This window comes from Phyllobates terribilis, unplaced genomic scaffold, assembly GCF_046119375.1.
Source record: "Phyllobates terribilis strain yellow unplaced genomic scaffold, ASM4611937v1 Scaffold_8__6_contigs__length_399053987, whole genome shotgun sequence".
Classification (NCBI taxonomy): Eukaryota; Metazoa; Chordata; class Amphibia; order Anura; family Dendrobatidae; genus Phyllobates; species Phyllobates terribilis.
In genome coordinates this window covers 329,553,111-329,571,467 of record NW_027362768.1, presented here as the reverse complement: position 1 = coordinate 329,571,467, position 18,357 = coordinate 329,553,111, and the positions used below count along the sequence as shown (strand labels likewise).

The 18,357-nt window shown below is 52.2% G+C and overlaps 1 protein-coding gene across 1 annotated transcript in view; it reads left to right on the top strand.

Annotated features, from left to right (window-relative positions):
* The first annotated feature begins 2,730 nt into the window (after positions 1–2,730).
* Positions 2,731–18,357, top strand: part of CFAP20DC (CFAP20 domain containing) — a 692,474-nt gene continuing 676,847 nt past the window's right edge. Inside the window, exon 1 of the mRNA XM_073644645.1 lies at positions 2,731–2,863. The gene's annotated coding sequence lies outside the window, so the exon portion shown is untranslated. The remainder of the gene's footprint in view (positions 2,864–18,357) is intronic.

Below are 18,357 nucleotides of genomic sequence, written 5' to 3'. Positions count from 1 at the left end.
CCACCTGGTGCCGGTTCTCGGAGCACCCGGATGGCTCTGTCCTTGAACTGTGCAAATCCCAGATGAGGGTCCTGTAAGGCCATTGCCCGCAACTGGGTTCGGTGGGCATTGCAATATAAACCCTCTATAAATTGTTCAGTCAACAGCCGGTCCTCGTCTCCCACGCCGTCAGGGTCGGTCTGCTTAATGGCTCTCAGGGCCTCTTGTAGGTTTAGTGCATAGTCCCTTATACTCTCTTGTGCTCGCTGCTTGCACCCGTAGAATCTAAGCTTGATCTCGGCTGAGGTGCGGGTATCAAAGGTATCCTTCAGCCGGGTTAGTATCCCTGCGACAGTCCTTCCCCCAGGTGGCCAGGACTTTACCTCCCTTTGGGCTGCCCCAGTTAATTGGGCCACCAGGATGCTCACTTTTTGCTCTTCTGTGAGGGGGTACACCTGGAAGAGGCTATCCAGCTTTTCTCTAAAGTCATGCAGAGTATGTGACTCCCCTGAGTACTGGGGTAGCCAGGCCGCTCCCGGGATATAGGGCATGGTGAAAGGCATGACTGCAGCAGCGGTGGCGCTGGCGGGGGTTGAGGCAGTGAAGCTCTCCTCCGTATCCGACATCTTCCTCCCCCCTAGTGGACCGTGGCCTACCTTGCGATGATCCTCTTCCGTAGGCCGCGGCTCCGCAGTGGATCGTCAGGGTTGAGGACCTTCCGTCGCGCTCCTGTGACGTCGGCGTCTGCTGGGCTCCTTCCAGGACCTTACGCAACGTCCGGACGTGAGGCGGGGCTTCAGTTCTCGCGCGCTTTCGGAGTCCACGCCCCTCTTCTTCCCGCGCGGCGTCTTCAAGATGGCGTCCAACGGCGGGAAAACTCCACGGATCTCGGGAAGAAGGCAGAAGATGGCGCCGGATGGCGGGAAAACTTCGCGGATGGCGGGAAGAAGGTAGAAGATGGCGCCGGATGGCGGGAATCTTCACCACTGGTAAGTTTGAACAGTCTTTTTCAGGCACGCAGTACCCGGTGGTTGCGGGCACGAGATCCTGCCGACTACGCCAAAAGTTGACGCGCCCTGGGCCTATGTGATGCAGCGTTGCGCACGCAGGGACTACCCGGAGCCGGATCTGATAGGGGTAGTAGTCTCGTGGCGGTGACCCGGTCCGTGCCCAGGGAGTCAGACTAAGTGGCGGTATATTAGCAGTAGATGTAGAACGACTACGCCGCCCGTTGAATGCAGCTATGGAGCTGCCGCTGCAGGGCAAACCGCTGAGGCCGGTGGGAGGATGGTGCAGCATGGATGGTATAACCCCCAACGGGAGGGGTATGGCCTCAGGGCAGCCGACGTGGATGATGGGGGTAGCAGGGATCACTCAGAGACGATACGGTGTAGTTCAGGGTCTTTACTGGTGACAAAGATAGACCCTCCCGGAGTACTGGCTAGCGGTCGGGGCCTGGTCAGTCCTTGAGCAGATGGGATCCCCCTTGGCCAGGCGGAGTTGTAGGCCTCCCCAACTAATTGTACTCTTCTGGCTACCTTGCTAGAGGCGGGTAAAGGTAGCCCACGTCCCTGAGTGTACCGTGTGGTGCTCACCCGTATGGCCGGTGACTCGGGGCCTTCTAGTAGCTTCCGCTCCACGACGGCGGTGCTGGTCCCACACGTGTGACCGAGCCTTCGGGTTTCTGGGCCAGAGGACCTGAAATCCCCTGCCGGTCGGTTTCTGCTGCTGGGTAGGAGTTAGTCCCCACAGCCTCGGACTCCGGGTCCGGTAAGAAATCTTCAATCAGGGCGAGCTCTACAGCTTCCAGCCCTGATCTCCTCTTAGCACGACTCCCACAGAGCTCCTGATCTTTCTTTCCTATCACTGCTTCTCTTCTTCTCTCTACTCTTCTTCTCTAACCCTGCCTCAGCCCCAGGTTTATATAGGGGAAGTCCTTCCCCTCCCAGGACTGGGCAGGAGGTGTGGCATGCATAGGATTCCTGACCAAGAGACCTCCCACCTGCTCTCAGACATAACACTGCTGTTACTGTGGAAACCAGACCCCTGGGGTGCCACATATGCATGTACTCATACATTATATAGGGGGCTGTGTGCGGGTTCATATGTTATATGGGGGGCTGTGTGTTGACTCATAAAGTATATAGGGAGATGTCAGCATATTTAATTATGCTCAACATTAAATGATACAATACTAATATAAAATAATTATAATTAATATGTTACTATTAATATTAAGCAGAATTAATTTCAGCCTATTGGTTCGGCCCTCCACAACAATCACGGTCTCTCATGTGGCCCACAGGGTCTTTGTGCTATACTGAAACGCTACATTACACAGGGTGCACCTATTCGCAGGGTTATTTTTGGGGGTTAAACATTGCTTTTTTGTGTGCAAACTTCTGTAGCATAAAATGTAAAACATCAGAAAGGCTGAGTAGATTTTTTTTTCAAGTTTGTGATATCTTCTCCTAAAAATTAAAATCCTAAGAAAGCCGTTATGTATCTGGCAAAACTAGGAGAAAAAAATAAAAAATAGAACGTAAATTTTGCTCAAGGGGCCAAAACACGAAGGGGAAGCGTATGAAATCCAGCGAGGACGTGTGTCTGGCAGAGCTCAGGTGGATGAGACGGTTGGAGAATGAGAGCTGTGGGCTGATCAGGTTACACCAGTGTGAATGGAGGCGGAGGAGGGATGTTGTTGTGTCTGACATGAATGACAATGGTGGTACAGCTGGAGCACACTCCCAGGGGTAGGCCCGGCTGCAGGTTGCTAAGCAACATACACGCTGTTTTCTGCACTTCCTGCTCCACTGCCTGTACTGGAAATATCCCAGTATATCCCAGTTCATTATCTCCGACACTGTATTCCTGGGAGCCCTGGGTAAGTCATGTGCAAAATTTTTCCATGGCGGACGACAACTATGAAGCATTTAACCCTTAATGTATCAATATAACTGATTATTATATTGCACCCATTTACGGCACATGTCGTACTGTCGGTATGGGCAGGAGAGCCACAATGCAGAATTTGCATTAAGACCTCATTCAGACTTGGCCCGGGGACCCATTGTTGCCTATGGAGCTGTATTTTTTTTACAGATCGAGTGTCCGTCAAAAAAGAAATAAGACTTGGCTGTTTTTTATTCAACTCAATGGAATAAAAACGGACGTCCACGGGTGCAGTCCATCTTTTTAGGCCATGTTCACACTAGGGTTTTTATATGCAATTTTTCAGCTGCGTTTTACAGACAAATGTTACATGACAAAAATGCACAAAAAACGCATTAAAAACCAAGCAAAACATGTTTTTTTTCTGCAGTTTCTTTACTGCCAAGAGTGCATGTTTTGCTACAGAGAAATAATGTTGGAAAAACTCCCTGTATGAACATAGTCTTGTTGTTTATGGCTGTGTGCACACATTGCAGATTAGGTGCATTTTTGTCACGTTTTTTCTGCACGGATTTGTGACAAAACCTGATGCCAGCAAAGTGAATGAGAAACCTGAAGTGTCATGCACACGTTGAGTATTTTTGACTAGAAGATTTGGTGCAGAAAATATTCTGCTGCATGTCAATTCGTTTTTCACTATTGACGCCACACAAATCAATCAAAAATTTAGGGCAAAAACAAGTCCCAAAAGCATCAAAAACGCGTGTATTTTCCACTGCGTTTTTGCTGCCAACCAATTCCTAGAGATGCGGAAACGTTGCAGAAATTTCTTCAATCAAATACTCATCGTGTGCACATACCCTAATGGGTAGGAGAAGCTTGAAATTTATTTTTTACTCTTTTTCATATGAGAAAAACGGACGCACTGAGCAAAAAAATTGATAAAATTGAATTCTGCACACTGGTGAAAACAATGAAGGAACTGATCCAGCTCACCGTTGCATGTAAATGCTGTGATCCGGAGCACGGACAGCCAGGGCCGGCATCAGCACTCGGAGTACCCAGGCAAATGCCGGCACCCTGGACCATCGGGGGCCCACTCACCGCCGGGGTCCGGGCTGCTTTCACAGCATCTGTGCAGGACCATTGGCGCTGTTTGATTTCCCTCACTTTACCAGACATGGCTGCGCGCAGTGCACTATGTGGTTGTGTCTGCTAGTAATGACGTGGCAGGGTCGGCCTGCACCTTTAATTTTGCTTGAGTGTTGCCCCTTCTGCGTCATTACTAGTAGACACAGCCGCACACTGCAGTGCGTGCCGTCATGTTTGTTAAAGTCACAGCAATCAAACAGCACAAGCAGTCCTTCACAGATGCTTCGGGAGCGTCTCGGGCCCCGAAGGCGAGTGGGCCCCCCTGATAGTCCAGGGCCATGTGGGTGACTGTGAAAGTGACAGCCATCAAACACACGCCAGCGGCCCTGCACAGCCACATGCCAGAGGAGCTGGACGGGAGACAAGCCGGGGGCAGGTGAGCGAGGCTTTTTGCTAACTTCCCCAATCCCCATATTAAAAATATTTCTAGTGTCTGTGTGTGTGTGTATGATGTGAATATCTGTGTATCTCAGTGTGTATGACTGTGTTTAGATATTTATGTTTGTTTTATATGTGTTTTTAAGACTTTGTGTTCAAATATGTACGTAAGCCTGTATGTGTACGTATTTGTGTATGTGCGTGTCTGTGTATTGTATGTGTGCATATCTGTGTACCTTTTGCATGTGTGTTTGTGCATGTCTGCATGTGTGTGCATGTCTGTTTACTGTATGTGTGTGCATGTCTGCGTACTATATGTGTGTGCATGTCTCTGTACTGTATGTGTGCATGTTTGTGTATGCTGTATGTGTGTGTGCGCATGTTTGCGTACTCTGTGTGTGTATGCATGTCTGCGTACTGTATGTGTGCGCATGCATGTCTGCATACTGTGTGTGTGCATGTCTGCGTACTGTGTGTGTGCAGTACATGTCTGCGCACCTTGTGTGTGTGCATATCTGTGCACAGTGTGTGTGCGCATGTCTGCGCACTGTGTGTGTGTGCATGTTTGCGTACTGTGTGTGTGCATGTCTGCGTACCGTGTGTGCACGTCTGTGTACCGTGTGTGTGCATGTCTGTGTACCGCCATGTGTGTGTGCATGTATGCATACCGTGTGTGTGTGCATGTCTGTGTACCATGTGTATGTGCATGTCTGCGTACCGTGTGTGTGTGCATGTCTGCGTAATGTGTGTGTGTGCATGTTTGCGTACTGTGTGTGTGCATGTCTGCGTACCGTGTGTGCACATCTGTGTACCGTGTGTGTGCATGTCTGTGTACCGCCGTGTGTGTGTGCATGTATGCGCACCGTGTGTGTGTGCATGTCTGCGTACCGTGTGTATGTGCATGTCAGCGTACCGTGTGTGTGTGCATGTCTGCGTAATGTGTTTGTGTGCATGTCTGCATAACGTGTGTGCACATGTCTGCACACCATGTGTGTGCGCATGTCTGCGCACTATGTGTGTGCATGTCCGCGCACTATGTGTGTGCGTGTGCATGTCTGCATACTGTGTGTGTGCATGTCTACGTACTATGTGCGTGTGCATCTCTGCATATGTGAAGGATGAGGTGACAGGCTGGGCCCTGTGTTGTATGCCTATTAGTGTTGAGCGAGCACTAAAATGCTCGGGTGCTCGAAGCTCGGGCCAAGCTCACCGTGATACTCGGGTGCTCGACCCGAGCAACGAGCCCAATGTTAGTCTATGGGAGACCCGAGCATTTTTGCGGCGGCACCCCCGGCAGTCTGTAGGAAGCCTAAGAAGTGCCCAAAACGATAGTGACAGTGCTCAAAAGACATGGGGGCAGCATGGGGATCGCCCCTGGAAGCATTTCTGACCCCCAGGTCACTGCTGTCAACAATGTAGTCAGAGGTATTAAGCCACTTTTACGGGCTCACAATAAAACGTTCAAAAACTAAACTGAAAGTGCTTTCCTGTGAAATATGTTAAGGAATTTCCTTTCCAGGGTAAAGACTTGTGTATAAGGTAAAATAAATAACCAAAAACAAAAATACTCCTTTACACCTTGGGCTATGTTCACAAGTAGGATTTTTCATGCGTTTTTGCACTTTTGTATTGCTTTCAACTGCATTCACTGGGAAATGTCATTTTAACATTTTACAATCTTATCTGGCCATGTTCTGTGTGACACATGCATACAGTGCTGAAAAGACATGGGAACAGCATGGGGAAGACCCCTGGAAGCATCTCTGACTCCCAGGTCACTGCCTAAAAGTGTGCCCATCCGAAGTGATCCTTGCCGCATCAGAAGATGCAGACTTGCAACTATCCCCGTGCAAGTCCTTGTCCCAGGGCAGTGTTCAATTGTACCTCCCCCATTCCTTGCAATGCAAGCGCAAATATGCAGACAACCACCCACTCACCCGCAGGCTTCAATCCCATACTGCTAGCTTTCACTTGAAATGGGGCCTTTTAGTTTGGAGGAGGCCGAAGCTGGCCACTACCTCATGGCTGCTTCGGCGGCCTGGTATCCATACTCAGTCCCCAGCCGCCTGGCGGCCGGGTGTCCACACTCGGGGTCCAGCCACCAGGGGGCGGCCGGGTGTCCATACTCGGTCCCCAGCCGCCCTGCGGCCGGGTGTCCACACACGGTCCCCAGCCACCTGGGAGCGGCCGGGTGTCCATAAACGGTCCCCAGCCGCCCCTATTTCTCCTGTCACCTTCCCACACACTTTTCTTAGCCTGGCCTGCTTTAGGGCAGCATTGGACGAGCCCACCAGAGAACCAGACTCCTCCGGTGGGCCCTGACTTCTCCATCAGGGGAGTTGAGAGTGCCAAGGTGAGGAGCATGATGATGATGATAGAAGTTAGCATCTGCTTTGTTTTCTTGGAATACAAGCATAAGTGTGCAGCCTGCCAACCACCCACCCCCAGGCTGCAATGCCATACTGCTAGCTTGCACTTGAAATGGTGCCTTTTAGTTTGGAGGAGGCCGAAGCTGGCCACTACCTCATGGCTGCTTCGGCGGCCTGGTATCCATACTCAGTCCCCAGCCGCCCGGCGGCCGGGTGCCCATGAACGTTCCCCAGCCGCCCCTATTTCTCCTGTCACCTTCCCACACACTTTTCTTAGCCTGGCCTGCTTTAGGGCAGCATTGGACGAGCCCACCAGAGAACCAGACTCCTCCGGTGGGCCCTGGCTTCTCCATCAGGGGAGTTGAGAGTGCCAAGGTGAGGAGCATGATGATGATGATAGAAGTTAGCATCTTATTTGCTTTCTTTTAATGCAAGCGTAAGTGTACAGCCTGCCACACACACACCCCCAAGCTGCAATGCCATACTGCTAGCTTGCACTTGAAATGGGGCCTTTTAGCTTGGAGTAGGCTGAAGCTGGCCACTACCTCATGGCTGCTTCGGCGGCCTGGTATCCATACTCAGTCCCCAGCCGCCCGGTGGCCGGGTGTCCACACTCGGTCCCCAGCCGCCAGGGGGCGGCCGGCTGTCCATACTCGGTCCCCAGCCGCCCTGCGGCCGGGTGTCCACACACAGTCCCCAGACTCCTGAGGGCGACTGGGTGTCCATAAACGGTCCCCAGCCGCCCCTATTTCTCCTGTCACCTTCCCACACACTTTTCTTTGCCTGGCCTGCTTTAGGGCAGCATTGGACGAGCCCACCAGAGATCCAGACTCCTCCGGTGGGCCCTGGCTTCTCCATCAGGGGAGTTGAGAGTGCCGAGGTAAGGAGCATGATGATGATGATAAAAGTTAGCATCTGCTTTGTTTTCTTTTAATGGAAGCGTAAGTGTACAGCCTGCCACCCACCCCCAGGCTGCAATGCCATACTGCTAGCTTGCACTTGAAATGGTGCCTTTTACTTTGGAGGAGGCCGAAGCTGACCACTACCTCATGGCTGCTTCGGGGGCCTGGTATCCATACTCAGTCCCCAGCCGCCCAGCGGCCGGGTGTCCATAAACGGTCCCCAGCCGACCCTATTTCTCCTGTCACCTTCCCACACACTTTTCTTAGCCTGGCCTGCTTTAGGGCAGCATTGGACGAGCCCACCAGAGAACCAGACTCCTCCGGTGGGCCCTGGCTTCTCCATCAGGGGAGTTGAGAGTGCCAAGGTGAGGAGCATGATGATGATGACAGAAGTTAGTATCTGCTTTGTTTTCTTGGAATGCAAGCGCATGTATGTAGTAGCGGCTAGGCCTGAGGTGGTCAGAGTTTTGGCGTATATCCTACCTCCTCCGAGGATTGCTGGATGTTCTCCTGCTACTATCCCAGTTCTATGACTCCCGTTAAAACAAAGCTTCAGGTGATAAATGATGGATGAGGTGGTGGCAAAGGAGAAAGAGCAGGAGGAACAGGGACCATTCACATCAATATCAGGCCAGTCAAACACACATGTCTTGTAGGATATGTTTCTGTACCAAAAGGAGCAGTTCAGCTACACAGTTATAGGGCATACAGTGAGTGCAATGCCTACCAAAAATTTAGAGGCACTCCAATGCCCCTTGGAAGTGACATGGAGGTCAGAGGGCCTTAACTAAACCATTTTTTCCATTTATAGCAACTGGGTCTCCTGTGCACTGTTGGCCTAAGCAGTGAATGGAAGGCTTTCCAAAAATTATGAGGAACTGCAATGCCCCTTGAAAAAGACGTGGATTACAGCGTACTAAAAACCTTCTACCCATTATTGGGGAGTGGGTCTTCCTTAGTGTTCGCCTATGCATTGAAAAGCAAAAGCTGACTAAAATTAGGAGGAAATGCAATGCCCGTTGGAAGAGTCGTGGAGGTCGCAGTGGCTTAAAAAGATGGTTTTAATGCCCCTTGGAAAAGTGGTGGAGGTCACAGTAGCTTAACAAGACGGTTTGAATGCCCCTTGGAAAAGTGGTGGAGGTCACAGTAGCTTAAGAAGATGGTTTTAATGCCCCTCGGAAGAGACGTGGAGGTCGCAGTAGCTTAACAAGACGGTTTTAATGCCCCTTGGAAAAGTGGTGGAGGTCACAGTAGCTTAACAAGATGGTTTGAATGCCCCTTGGAAAAGTGGTGGAGGTCGTAGTAGCTTAACAAGATGGTTTTAATGCCCCTTACCAGAGCCATACAGTACAGCATCTTAAAAACATTATTCCCATTATTGGGGAGTGGGTCTCCCATAGTCTTTGCTTATGCCTTCCAAGCAAAAGCTGCCAAAAAATTAGGATGGAGGAACTTGCAATGCCCCTTACAAGAGCCATGCAGTACAGCATATTACAAACATTATTCCCATTATTGGGGAGTGGGTCTCCCATAGTCTTTGCTTATGCCTTCCAAGCAAAATCTGCCAAAAATTAGGACAGAGGAACTTGCAATGCCCCTTACAAGAGCCATGCAGTACAGCATATTACAAACATTATTCCCATTATTGGGGAGTGGGTCTCCCATAGTCTTTGCTTATGCCTTCCAAGAAAAAGCTGCCAAAAATTAGGACGGAGGAACTTGCAATGCCCATTACAAGAGCCATGCAGTACAGCATATTACAAACATTATTCCCATTATTGGGGAGTGGGTCTTCCATAGTCTTTGCTTATGCCTTCCAAGCAAAAGCTGCCAAAAATTCGGAGGAAATGCAATGCCCGTTCGAAGAGTCATGGAGGTTAGAGTTAATTAAAAACAACATTTCAATGCCCCTTGGAAGAGCTGTGGAGTTCAGAGAGGTTTAACAAGACGCTTTTAATGCCCCTTGGAAGAGACGTGGAGGTCCCAGTAGCTTAACAAGACGGTTTTAATGCCCCTTGGAAAAGTGGTGGAGGTCACAGTAGCTTAAGAAGACGGTTTTAATGCCCCTTACAAGAGCCATACAGTACTGCATCTTAAAAACATTATTCCCATTATTGGGGAGTGGGTCTCCCATAGTCTTTGCTTATGCCTTCCAAGCAAAAGCTGCCAAAAATTAGGATGGAGGAACTTGCAATGCCCCTTACAAGAGCCATGCAGTACAGCATATTACAAACATTATTCCCATTATTGGGGAGTGGGTCTCCCATAGTCTTTGCTTATGCCTTCCAAGCAAAATCTGCCAAAAATTAGGACAGAGGAACTTGCAATGCCCCTTACAAGAGCCATTCAGTACAGCATATTACAAACATTATTCCTATTATTGGGGATTGGGTCTCCCATAGTCTTTGCTTATGCCTTCCAAGCAAAATCTGCCAAAAATTAGGACAGAGGAACTTGCAATGCCCCTTACAAGAGCCATGCAGTACAGCATATTACAAACATTATTCCCATTATTGGGGAGTGGGTCTCCCATAGTCTTTGCTTATGCCTTCCAAGCAAAAGCTGCCAAAAATTAGGACGGAGGAACTTGCAATGCCCATTACAAGAGCCATGCAGTACAGCATATTACAAACATTATTCCCATTATTGGGGAGTGGGAGTCCCATAGTCTTTGCTTATGCCTTCCAGTCAAAAGCTGCCAAAAATTCGGAGGAAATGCAATGCCCGTTCGAAGAGTCATGGAGGTTAGAGTTAATTAAAAACAAAATTTCAATGCCCCTTGGAAGGGCTGTAGAGTTCAGAGAGGTTTAACAAGACGCTTTTAATGCCCCTCGGAAGAGACGTGGAGGTCCCAGTAGCTTAACAAGACGGTTTTAATGCACCTTGGAAAAGTGGTGGAGGTCACAGTAGCTTAACAAGATGGTTTAATGCCCCTTGGAAGAGATGTGGAGGTCCCAGTAGCTTAACAAGACGCTTTTAATGCCCCTCGGAAGAGACGTGGAGGTCGCAGTAGCTTATCAAGATGGTTTTAAAATAAAAAATAAGGACGAAGGAACTTTCAATAATGGCAACTCGGACCACGGTCACCCTGGTGGTATAGTGGTGGTGGAGGCTGATGATAAGGAGAAGAACATAAAACAGCCGAAATGAGGAAGCGTATACCCATGTGTGGGTGTGAAGCGGTGCATGTTAATACACCTCCCGAAATAACACAGTGGATTTGACTTTATCTTACTCTGCTGTCATTTAGTGGTGATGAGAAGTCTGGCCCAATCCAGCCCTTGTTCATTTTGATAAGGGTCAGCTTGTCAGCATTGTCAGTTGACAGGCGAGTGCGCTTATCAGTTATAATTCCCCCAGTGGCGCTAAAAACACACTCCGATAACACGCTAGCGGCAGGGCAGGCGAGGACCTCCAAGGTGTACAGAGCGAGTTCATTCCAAGTGTCCAGCTTGGATACCCAATAATTTAAAGGCACAGAGGAATCACAGAGGACGCTGGTACGATCGGCAAGGTACTCCCTCACCATCTTTTGAAACTTTCCACTCCTTGTGAGAGTACCCCGCGCCTCAGGGTCTGTCCGAAGGGAGGGTCTGAGAAAACTGTCCCAGAACATTGACAGTGTTCCCCTGCCTCTGCTGGATTGTAGTTGCGTCCCTCTCCCATGTATGCCTTGGTTGGGCAACAAACTGTGACCTCTACCGCTAGCGTGTTCAGATGGGAATTTTTTAACAGTTCGGCAGCAAGGGCCTTCTGGTACTGCTCCATTTTTGTAGACCTCTCCACCTCATGAATAAGAGAGTGAAAGTTCTCCTTGTAGCGGGGGTCTAAAAGTGTCACCAACCAGTAATGACTGTCACCCAACATTTTGACAACGCGAGGGTCACGGTTAAGGCAGCGTAACATAAAGTCAGCCATGCGTGCCAGACTGGTAACGGGCAAGACTTCCGTGTCCTCACCAAGATGACGACTGACCATGCTCTCTTCCTCCTCCTCCTCCCCCCCCCTGTCCTCAGGCCACCCACGCTGAAGCAACGGTATAATAGTTGTACAGGTACTTCCGTCTACAGCGCATGATACAAGCTCCTCTTCTTCCTCCTCCTCCTCCTCCTCTCCCTCATTGTCCCCCAATGCACGTTGGGATGAGATGAGGCTGGGCTGTGTGTAATCGACCGCTACTTCTTCTTGATCCATCTCATCATACTGTAACGAGTCTGGGAGGCGGAACCTCTGAGCTACTATACAAGGGGGTGGTCCTTGTAAGGGAGCGGGTGGCGACCAGGGAAGACGGGTAGGCAGTCACAGCAGGTGACCGGGACAGTCTCTGGGTGAACGGGCTGAAGGTCACGGCAAGTGACTGGGGCAGTCTCTGGATGAACGGGCAGGAGGTCACGGCAAGTGACCGGGGCAGTCTCTGGATGAACGGGCAGAAGGTCACGGCAAGTGACCGGGGCAGTCTCTGGGTAAAGGTTAGGTACGACCTGTGATGGCTGAGCCTCCAGGTAGGCTAGCAGGCAGATGGTAGATGTGTGCTCCCAGGTGAGCAAGCGAGAGTCTCTGGATAAACGGGTGGTCACAGCATGTGACGGCGGAGCCTCCAGGTAGGCCAACAGACAGGCAGCAGATGAGCGCTCCCAGGTGAGCGGGCAGGAGTCTCTGGAATGGCAGGTGGTCACAGCACGTGACGGCGGAGCCTCCAGGTAGGCCAACAGACAGGCAGCAGATGAGCGCTCCCAGGTGAGCAAGCGAGAGTCTCTGGATAAACGGGTGGTCACAGCATGTGACGGCGGAGCCTCCAGGTAGGCCAACAGACAGGCAGCAAATGAGCGCTCCCAGGTGAGCGGGCAGGAGTCTCTGGAATGGCAGGTGGTCACAGCACGTGACGGCGGAGCCTCCAGGTAGGCTAGCAGGCAGGTAGCAGATGTGCGCTCCCAGGTGAGCGGGCAAGCTGGTACATAGACAGACTGACACGAGTAGGAAGGCAGACCGTCGGACCTCAGGCTAGCAAGCAGGTAGGAGGAATGTCAGGCAGGAAACAGACAGCAAAATGGCAGGATTCTGGCAGGTAACTGGCAGGTAACTGGCAACGGGACCTGAGGGATGAAGCAGAGTAGAGAACAGTGCAACAACATTGCTCGGGCACCTCCATTTTGGAGGAGGTGCCTTATATATGGTGAAGTCCTCCGGCCATTGGCCGGGGACTCCTTAGGACGGCGCGCGCGGCCCCTTTAAGAGGGAGGGAGCGCGCGCGCCCTAAGCACAGTGGCCGGGAAGGAGCGCGCGCTGCCAGCAGAGCGGGAGGAGGACGCCGGGCTCGGAGCAGAGGGGTGAGGGGAACAGCGTCCCTGCCTAGCAGAGGGCAGGGACGCCGGCGCTACAGTACCCCCCCCCTTTAGGCCCCCCCTTTTTTAGGCCAGAGAGAAATTTAGCTAGGATGAGAGGGGCATGGATGTTCTCCCGGGGCTCCCACGTTCTCTCTTCAGGACCAAACCCCTTCCAATCTACTAGAAAAAAGGTCTTCCCTCTTACCCTTTTGGTGGCCAGAATGTTCTCTACCTCAAATTCGTTTTCAGCGGAAACCGGAGCAGGAGGCGTACCTGTAGACTTGGAAAAGGAGTTAAGTACCACAGGTTTGAGGAGAGATACATGGAAGGAGTTAGGGATCCGCAAGTTGGCCGGGAGTTTCAATTTATAGGCCACCGGGTTGATCTGACTGATGACCTCCAGAGGACCGATGAACCGAGGCCCTAACTTATAGGAAGGAATCTTGAGCCGGACATACTTGGACGAGAGCCAGACCTTATCCCCTGGACGGAATTGAGGAGGATCCAGACGTTTTTTGTCAGCATGTCTTTTCATACGCTCGGATGACAGAAGGAGTGCGGACCGGGTACTCTCCCATATGGAGGAAAATTTGTTAACAAGAGATTCCGCAGCCGGATTGTCCACCGAGGTGGAGACGGGAAATGGGATCCGAGGATGCTGACCGAAGACTACATAAAACGGGGATTTGGAGGAAGATTCGCTCTCGTGATTGTTGTAAGAAAATTCGGCCCATGGCAGGAGATCCACCGAGTCTGAATGGTGGGCATTAACGAAGTGCCGGAGGTAACTGGTCAGGTTCTGATTGATCCGCTCCACTTGACCTTTAGACTGTGGGTGGTAAGCGGAGGAGAAGTCCAGGGTGACGTCTAGCAGTTTACAAGTGGCTCTCCAGAAGCGTGAGGTGAACTGTACCCCACGATCCGACACTATGTGGAGGGGCAGTCCATGAAGACGGAAGATGTGGCGGATAAAGTCTTTAGCCAGCTCGGGTGCAGACGGGAGGCCTGGCAGGGGAACGAAATGAGCCATCTTGGAAAAGCGGTCAGCGACCACCCAAATGACCGTACAACCGGCAGAGACGGGGAGATCAGTTATAAAGTCCATTGCTATATGCTGCCAGGGGGCAGCAGGTACTGGAAGCGGAAGGAGGCGACCGGCTGGCAGATGTCTCGGAATCTTGTTGCGGGCACAGGACACACAGGCAGAAACAAAGTCTATTACGTCCTTGTGCAGGGTAGGCCACCAGTAGTGCCGGGTAATAAGCTGGAGGGTCTTTTTCTGACCGGCGTGGCCAGCTAGTTTAGACGAGTGACCCCAGTGTAGGATCTTCTCCCGATCAGGTACTGATACGAACGTCTTACCGGGAGGGAGACGATTTAGACTCACGGGAGCCACCTGCATTACTCTGGCGGGATCGATGATGTGTTTCGGTTCCTCCTCGAGATCAGACACCAGAAAGGATCGGGACAAGGCGTCCGCCTTGATGTTTTTGTCAGCCGGGCGAAAATGAAGAATAAAATCAAAGCGAGCAAAAAACAAGGACCACCGAGCTTGGCGCGGGTTAAGTCTCTGGGCATGCTGGAGGTAAGCCAAGTTCTTGTGGTCAGTGTAAATTATTACCGGGTGAAGAGCCCCTTCGAGCAGGTAACGCCACTCCTCCAATGCCAGCTTGATGGCCAATAACTCTCGATCTCCTATGGAATAGTTGCGCTCAGAAGAGGAGAAGAGTTTGGAGAAGAAGCCACAAGTTACCATTCTCCCGGAAGATGATTTTTGGGTAAGTACCGCTCCGGCTCCAGAGGAGGAGGCGTCAACCTCCAGGAAGAACTGCTTGTTGCCATCTGGGCGATGCAGCACCGGGGCGGAAGAGAAGGCCTGTTTTAAGGAAAGAAAGGCCTCCTCTGCTTCGGGCGGCCACTCTCTGGGATTAGTGCCCTTACGGGTGAGCGCGGAAATTGGGGCAGTCCGGGAAGAGAAGTGCGGTATGAAGAGGCGGTAGTAGTTGGCGAAGCCCAGGAACCGCTGAATGGCCTTCAACCCCTCCGGTCGGGGCCATTTCTCGATGGCAGACAGTTTCTCTGGATCCATTCGTAGGCCGGTCTGAGAAATAATGTAGCCCAAAAACGGAAGCGAGGTCTGCTCAAAGAGGCACTTCTCATATTTAGCGAAGAGGTGATTCTGCCTGAGCCTGAGCAGGACCTGACGAACGTCCCTCCGGTGAGTCTGGAGATCCGGAGAGAAGACCAAGATGTCGTCTAGGTACACCACTACGCAGGAGTAGAGAAGGTCCCGGAAGATGTCATTGACCAACTCTTGAAAGACGGCAGGAGCGTTACAGAGACCAAAGGGCATTACCAGATATTCATAGTGGCCGTCCCGGGTGTTGAATGCAGTCTTCCATTCATCCCCTTGACGGATACGGACCAGGTTGTACGCCCCACGGAGGTCCAGTTTGGTGAAGATTCTAACCCCCCTCAGACGATCAAATAATTCTGGAATGAGCGGAAGAGGGTACTTATTCTTCACCGTGATCTGGTTAAGGCCTCCATAGTCTATACAGGGACGGAGAGAGCCGTCCTTCTTTTTTACGAAAAAGAAGCCTGCTCCCGCCGGGGAGGTAGATTTCCGGATGAATCCCCTGGCCAAATTCTCCTCAATATATTCGGACATCGACCGGGTCTCAGCAGCGGACAATGGGTAAATACGCCCACGGGGAGGCGTAGTACCGGGTAACAGGTCGATAGGACAGTCGTATGGTCTATGAGGGGGTAATGTCTCTGCCTCCTTTTTATTAAAGACATCAGCAAATGAACAATAGGGAATCGGAAGTCCAGGTAGATTAGTTGGGGTAGGAGAAGGACGGGCGGGATGAACAGGAACCAAACAAGTCTTATGACAGTCCTGTCCCCAGCGAAGGACTTCTCCGGTCTGCCAGTCAAGCACGGGTGCATGTCTCTGGAGCCAAGGTAGACCTAGTAAGAGGGCGTGAGAGAGTCCAGGCAGAACATGAAAAGAGATGCTCTCAGAATGCAGCATACCCACCTGCAGAGTTATGGATTCGGTGATGAGTTGGATGGGACGTGGTAAGAGGCCCCCATCCACAGCAGCGACAGATAATGGTATAGCCAGAGGTTTGGTGGGAATGCGGTATTTTTCTACCAGGGCCTGTGAAATAAGATTCCCGGCCGCTCCAGAGTCAAGTTGGGCTAGTTCGAAATAACGATTCTCCCCGCAGATAATTGAGACTGACAGCAGCAGAGATGGAGAGGATTTATTCTTGTCTAGGTCGACCTCTCTGAGCGAACCTAGACACAGGCGTTTCCCGACCTCTCCGGGCAGGTACGGATCCGGTGCTCCTTACTGCCACAGTAGAAGCAGCTCCCCTCGGCACGGCGTAAGTCCTGACGGGTTTTGACCATCTTGGTCTGGTCGACCTGCATAGGCTCAGGAGAGTGTACCTGGGGAGAAACGGAGGGAGTGATGGGTTTCTGAAAAGTAGGAGCTAGACGTGGAAACCTCCTCTCACGGGTGACTTCTTTGGCACGCTCCTGGAACCGTAGGTCAATCCGGGTGGCAAGAGTTATTAGGTCCTCGAGAGAGGTAGGAATGTCTCGACCGGCGAGTTCATCTTTAATACGGCCGGACAGACCCTCCCAGAAGACAGATACCAGAGCGTCGTTATCCCAGGCCAGCTCCGAGGCAAGGGTACGGAACCGTATGGCATATTGGCCCACGTAGAGACTTCCCTGACGGAGGCGTCGCAGAGATGATGCGGATGAGGTCTTCCGTCCGGGTTCGTCGAAGACTTTCCGGAAAGCCGTGAGAAGGGCAGGCAAGTCGGACACCAGGGGGTCTCCTCTCTCCCATAGAGGATTTAGCCAGGCCAGGGCCTCCCCGGTGAGATGGGACATGATGAAGGCAATTTTGGCCCGGTCGGAGTTAAACTGGTGGGACAGGAGTTCAAAGTGCAGGGTGCACTGATTTATAAAGCCCCGAGCCTGAGCGGAGTCGCCTCCGAAGCGAGGAGGTGCAGAAAGCCGGGGTCCGGGGTAGGATACCATAGTATTAGTGGGCAGCGGAGCTGCCAGATTGCGAGTCATGGCACTGGCGGTGGTTGCTGGTGGAGCAGTCAGAGTGTCCAGGCGAGAATTGACATTCCGCAGGTGACCCAGGATGGACTCCTGTTGGGACCTCTGACGGGACAGTTCATGACACAGGTCCGAGAGTGAGGGAGCTTGGGTGCCACCGGGTTCCATGGCCCGAGCAAACTGTAATGGGTCTGGGAGGCGGAACCTCTGAGCTACTATACAAGGGGGCGGTCCTTGTAAGGGAGCGGGTGGCGACCAGGGAAGACGGGTAGGCAGTCACAGCAGGTGACCGGGACAGTCTCTGGGTGAACGGGCTGAAGGTCACGGCAAGTGACCGGGGCAGTCTCTGGATGAACGGGCAGGAGGTCACGGCAAGTGACCGGGGCAGTCTCTGGATGAACGGGCAGAAGGTCACGGCAAGTGACCGGGGCAGTCTCTGGGTAAAGGTTAGGTACGACCTGTGATGGCTGAGCCTCCAGGTAGGCTAGCAGGCAGATGGTAGATGTGTGCTCCCAGGTGAGCAAGCGAGAGTCTCTGGATAAACGGGTGGTCACAGCATGTGACGGCGGAGCCTCCAGGTAGGCCAACAGACAGGCAGCAGATGAGCGCTCCCAGGTGAGCGGGCAGGAGTCTCTGGAATGGCAGGTGGTCACAGCACGTGACGGCGGAGCCTCCAGGTAGGCCAACAGACAGGCAGCAGATGAGCGCTCCCAGGTGAGCAAGCGAGAGTCTCTGGATAAACGGGTGGTCACAGCATGTGACGGCGGAGCCTCCAGGTAGGCCAACAGACAGGCAGCAAATGAGCGCTCCCAGGTGAGCGGGCAGGAGTCTCTGGAATGGCAGGTGGTCACAGCACGTGACGGCGGAGCCTCCAGGTAGGCTAGCAGGCAGGTAGCAGATGTGCGCTCCCAGGTGAGCGGGCAAGCTGGTCCATAGACAGACTGACAGGAGTAGGAAGGCAGACCGTCGGACCTCAGGCTAGCAAGCAGGTAGGAGGAATGTCAGGCAGGAAACAGACAGCAAACTGGCAGGATTCTGGCAGGTAACTGGCAGGTAACTGGCAACGGGACCTGAGGGCTGAAGCAGAGTAGAGAACAGTGCAACAACATTGCTCGGGCACCTCCATTTTGGAGGAGGTGCCTTATATATGGTGCCATTGGCCGGGGACTCCTTAGGACGGCGCGCGCGGCCCCTTTAAGAGGGAGGGAGCGCGCGCGCGCGCGCCCTAAGCACAGTGGCCGGGAAGGAGCGCGCGCTGCCAGCAGAGCGGGA